General features: G+C 37.7%; 1 protein-coding gene across 2 annotated transcripts in view; it reads right to left on the minus strand.

Moving 5' to 3' along the window:
• The window catches only part of GLS (glutaminase), a 74,600-nt gene extending 69,620 nt beyond the window's left edge, over positions 1–4,980 (minus strand). For both annotated transcript variants that reach the window (XM_032292613.1, XM_032292616.1), the window contains exons 1-2: positions 4,952–4,980; positions 4,324–4,327 (exon numbers count right to left, since the gene is read on the minus strand). The gene's annotated coding sequence lies outside the window, so the exon portion shown is untranslated. The remainder of the gene's footprint in view (positions 1–4,323; positions 4,328–4,951) is intronic.
• Between the last annotated feature and the right edge of the window lie 870 nt (positions 4,981–5,850).

Genomic DNA, 5,850 nt, shown 5'->3' on the forward strand with positions numbered 1-5,850 from the left:
AAAAAAAAAAAAAAAAAGACACACCCATACAATGGTTTGTTTTGTGTTCTAGGTTCACGGTACAGTTTTTATGAACATGAACACACAAATTGTTTTATTTCATTTTTTTTCTCTGCCCCATATGATATGCAGGAACAAGTTGCTTTCTTTTAGTATGAAGGATTCTTCCAGGTGTTTTACAGGAAATTTAACTGGGTAGAAATGAAGTGGACTTTAAACGCCACATCAGCACTCTGTTTTAGAAAAGATTAGGCAGCTTTCCTCTGTTTTATGTAGAACCATAAATTTTAAGACTTGAAACCAAATAAATGAGAATAATCTTGTTCAAATAATAAATGACCCTGGATCACACTGAAACTTGATGTTTTTCTTGCATAATATGATAATAGTATAATGAGATGATTCGGGCCGGGCGCGGTGGCTCCAGCCTGTAATCCCAGCACTTTGGGAGGCCGAGGCGGGTGGATCACGAGGTCAAGAGATCGAGACCATCCTGGTCAACATGGTGAAACCCCGTCTCTACTAAAAATACAAAAAATCAGCTGGGCATGGTGGCGCGTGCCTGTAATCCCAGCTACTCAGGAGGCTGGGGCAGGAAAATTGCCTGAACCCAGGAGGCGGAGGTTGTGGTGAGCCGAGATTGCGCCATTGCACTCCAGCCTGGGCAACAACAGCGAAACTCCGTCTCAAAAAAAAAAAAAAAAACAAAAGAGATGATTCTTAAAATGTTATCATACAAAAGTCAATAAGACCTTAGTGTTTTATTTAACATACTATATCTCAAATATTGAACACTTAAAGTAGACGAAGAATTTAAGCTCCATATTGGAAACCTATTGCTATATCTTGTAAAACACGAAATATGCACCTGGAAGTCTTGAAAATATACTTGAATTCTGAACATGTGAACATTTGCCAAGAAGATCCTTGACTGAATGCAGAATATAAATGCTATCAACCATCCCTTTCCTTAATTTTTCTGGTTTTAAAGGTATACTTTTGGATCCAGGGACACAGATATCCTATGCAAAGAAGGTGGCCATTTGTAGAGGCAGATAAAGCCTCCCTCCTGCTCCAGGGCATGAGGTTTGAGAAGCCAAGTTGGGTCTGGGCTTCAGCACCTTGTCTGCTCCAGTAGGTGTCTATGTAATGCTCTCACTAATAACCTACCTGTGGCAGCCCCATTGGCATCTCATAACCAAAATTTTCTCGCCTCTAATGTGGACCTGCACTTTCTACTAATTTTTATATTTGCTAAACTCTTGACTCACTAGTGTTCTTGTCCTGCCCTCCTTTTCTCACTTTCTGCACTGTCACCTCCACCCCATCATGCTTTCTTAGAGAGAGACCTCCTTAGAGCCAGAGGGGACTGACAGGCACTTGATAGCAGGAATCATGGCATCATGGTGGTCTTTCCAGCATCTAGTCAGTATCCGGCATGTAGAGGAACTATGTAAATGAATGAGTAAATTTTAGAACTACGTGTGATTATTTCACTAGTTAAGCCATTCAAGTTTATGTCATTTGATTAGTGGCAAATATGATATCAAAACCTTGGAACAAAATAATTTCTAGGCTATGGCTCTGATAGATTACCTGTGCGTAGTGCTTCCAAGCAATGCAACAAATATGTTTTGCTATGGTTTTATTTTGAAATCTCTAGATTTATGATTACATGTTAAATACAATGTAAGAAAGATCATATTGGGTCTATTTTAGTTGACATTTTAACTAAGAAGTAGTCTTAATCTGAAAGACTGATTATCCTATTTCTATAATCCTGAACCATTCTCTCTCACTTTATAGCACCCAAGTTTTTAGTCTCATTATGGTTGAGCTGATAGGATTGTATTCAAAAAGCAATGTTTTCTAAGTTTCAATTTGCTTATTCAATTACTGAGCAATGAAAGATTCCATATGACAAGGGAGTTCTGTGATCTGGCGCATTTCAGAGTCTATGTCTTTGTATAACGTTAACACAAGATAATTAACCCTAGACTAAAATTCTTTCACTTATGAGGATGAAGATCTTGTTTACCTGCATCCCAATTATTAAATCCTCAGGATTTAGAAGCCATCTGAGGCCAGTTTGCTTCAGAGGCATTTCTCAAATTATAAGACTTTGTATTACACAATGTTCTACACTTTTTGTTATATGTATTGTTTTGTTTACAGTAATATAATTCTTTACATGAGAAGGTACTAAGGGTAAATAGCATTATCCCCATTTTGTAGTTAAGAAAATTGGGTAAATTATTTGTCTTAGGAAACTCAGTCAATAATAGAGTAATAAACCAAACTTTTCTGAATCAAAGCTGGAGCTATCTTCCACCCCAAACTACCTTTACAGAACAACAGTAACTTCTCTATGAAAATAGAAAGTTGTTTGACCTTGAATGGTAAAGATAGTCTAGAAGGCTAGCAAGAGAAATATCCTCACTGTCAAGGCCATCCTTGACCTTGGAGACTATCACTTGCTCTCTGTTTGCTTCTTATTATGAGTAAACTTACAGGAGAGTGAGGAGAAGGCAAAAAGAGGTGTTTTCTTTCTTATCTCCTCCAGTAGTTTCTTCCACACGCTAGAGAAAGAATGAAATAGGTACAAAGTTGAGAAACTGCATCTAAGTAAATTTGTTATGGCAACTGTGCCATTCCCGCTTTCACCTGCAACTAAAACAATGACCAGATGTCTAATTAGTTTGAGGTAACAAAATATATTGCATCTCTAGGAGGGTCCTGATGCCTCCAGAATGTGGATTCAGGGTGAATACACAAATTTCTATTTCAGTCAGAGGATAAGAACAGAGACAGAATAAGTTGATTTAAAGCATTAGTGAAAATATAGGTCAATATCAAAAGTTTGGTCATTTAAAAATACCTTAATCTCATCTCAATGTTTAATGTTTGTATTCCTTGATGGTGCAATGTCATTTTTTAATAACCAAGTTAGCATTTTTATTTTTATTTTTTATTTATTTTTATTTTTTATTTATTTTTTTAAGACGGGGTTTCACCATGTTGGTCAGGCTGGTCTTGAACTGCCGACCTCAGGTGATCTGCCCACCTTGGCCTCCAAAGTGCTTGGATTACAGGCATGAGCCACCACGCCCAGCCCAAGTTAGCATTTTTTAAAAAGTCTAGAAGTTCAATGCATATAGCCTTTCTTGTAACCATACTTCTCGCCATAACCCAACTGGCTAAGAGCTTCATCAACTCAGAATGTCACAGAGGCCAGGTAGGTAACCTGAAGCAGGCTGGATGTAAGCACACATGCATAGCATGGAGTGCTGGAAAGGGCCTGGCTATCCAAGTGGGGCAGCTGGGTTCAGCTATAGCTAATCATTATCTTGAAGGAATGAAAAGCCAGTAATTCCTAGATCTTCTGATTTTTCAAGAAAAACTGAAAATCCATATTGTTATGTGGGCACTCCTGATTATTAGCTGTTGGCTTAAACTTAAAATGAACAAGCCAACAAATGATTTGAATCAAACCAAATATGGCTGCTGGTCACGCATTTATTTCCAGTCTGACCATGTGATAAGATATTTATTGCCCCCTGGTGGTAGTTTTCCTTAATTCTAGCTTTAATTTTAAGAGACATGACAGAGAATTTTGATGTTTGGCTAAATTGTGCATAGTCCTGCTGGGTGGGCAAGTTTCCCACTTCCAATGTCGGTGCCAATGCTTCCGTAGATTGGCATAAAAGGCCAAAGTGAAAATTGGCTTTCAAGTGATAGTTCATTATTCCAATACCAAAAAGAAATATTCACTAATACAGATATGGTATGATAATAAGTACAATATGGAGGGTTTTTTTCTTTTTGTTTTTTGTTTTCTTTTGTTTTTTTGATGAAGTCTCATTCCATCACCAGGCTGGATTGCAGTGATACGATCTTGGCTCACTGCAACCTCCACCTCCCTGGTTCAAGCTATTCTCATGTTTCAGCCTCCCAGGAAGCTGTAATTACAAGCATGTGCCGCCATGCCCAGCTAATTTTTGTAGTTTTAGTAGATATGGGGTTTCACCATGTTGGCCAGGATGGTCTTGATCTCCTGACCTCATAGTCCGCTTGTATCAGCCTCCCAAAGTGCTGGGATTACAGGCATGAGCCACAGCACCTGGCCCCAATGTGGAGTTTTAAAAAAACATATTTTATCATATATTCAGGATGTTTGCTGGGCACAGTTAAAGTGAGGAGTGCCAAAAAAACATTGGATCATTGTCTTGGGCTCTGTGGCTGCAGGACTGAGCATCTGGACTGTGACTCATTCAGGCAGTTGGCCAATTCTCCAACTGGTGCTAAAAGAGACCTGAAATACACTTTTCTCATCTGTAAAATATGAGGATAATAATCCTACCTGGCTCGTGGGGTTATAAGACTCACTGTCCTCAATATGCGTTGTGGGAAAATTCCTACGGAAATATTAATATATGCAGTAAGTACAACCTGCTACCCTTGGTCATCAGGACAGGCAGGTAGGACTGCTTGTCTTCTATGCACACCCTTGGCCCATACTGGGTGTGGTTCTTTTGGGATTTCCTCATTCTCTCCTGTAAGGTTGATTTCTTTTAAATTGTTGTTCCCATATAAAAATGTTTGAAGCAGAAAATGGGAGACTATAGTAAGATTTGGACTGGCTTCCACTCTCACCCCAAGGTCAACCCTGTATTTAGAGCATATGGAAGATGTGTCTGCCTGAAAGCAACTTGAACACTAATTTGTGATGGAAAATTACAGGAGTTCATCAGAAGGGAATTATTATAAATACCACCTTTCACATGGGAGTTGCGAATGCCTTCATATAGACTTCGTTTGCATTTTTTTAAAATTGGAACACTGAAGCAGCAGAAAAGCCTCTAAGTTTCCAAACAAATAACTTAAAGCTATGAATTAATGGGACCAGGAGGTTATCTTTTTAAGAAAATGTAATACCAGAATGTCCCCTAACTAAAAAAATCTTTTAGATGTCACTTTGATATTTTTCATTTTTAAATGTGAGAAGGTAATGAAGAAAAAGTTGCTGTTGAAAGTTAAAATATACTTACTTTTGTTATGAGAATTATTAATATGAATAGTAAAGTGAGAAAGTTTTATTTCAGAGAAGATGCAGTATAGCATATTAATACCAAGAATGAAGAAGATGATGAAAAGTGTGCGTGATTGTGTAAGTGAATATTTACAGAAAACAAGCAGAAAAAGTTATGTGCTTGTTCCAATGCTATTGCCATGGTTCAAAAGACTTTTGGAGTTTATGTCTTTGAACTATCTTCAAATCCTGTTCATTTTGAAAATTAGTCACATTGACTTATAGTCATGCTTCATATTTAAATCATTCGAGTAATGGTTAAGCTTTGGGTCTGATCATTATAAAAATTAATGTAAGGATTGAAGAAGGTTTATCAGGGAAGTAGAGAAATCAGATGGAGACTGAGACTCTTCAAAATCAACGAATCCTAGCATTTAAATATATATATAAATATTTATATAGCCATAGAGATGTCAGGAAATCTTTCTTTGTGACAAAATATTTTCTCTCTCCTAAAATAGCACTGTAAGCAATATAGCAGGGGACTTGTCCTTCATATAAATGTGGCATTTTAATAAAAGAGGGAAATGAGAAAAATATTTGATCTCATGCAGAAACTCCAAAGTCCTGATTGAGAAATACAGAACAAAGTAGAGCAAGTTAAACTATTAGAGAGAACAGATGGAAGCTTCCGCCTGAGATAATCATGAGCAGAATTCTTTTTTTTTTTTTTTTTTTTTGGGCGGGGTTTTCCCCTTTATTGCCCTGCAATGGCGCGGCCTTGGCTTACCTCACCGCCGCAACCTCTGCCTCCTGTGTTT

Source organism: Sapajus apella, unplaced genomic scaffold (genome assembly GCF_009761245.1).
Source record: "Sapajus apella isolate SASKATOON/1434 unplaced genomic scaffold, GSC_monkey_1.0 scaffold28, whole genome shotgun sequence".
NCBI classification, from domain to species: Eukaryota; Metazoa; Chordata; class Mammalia; order Primates; family Cebidae; genus Sapajus; species Sapajus apella.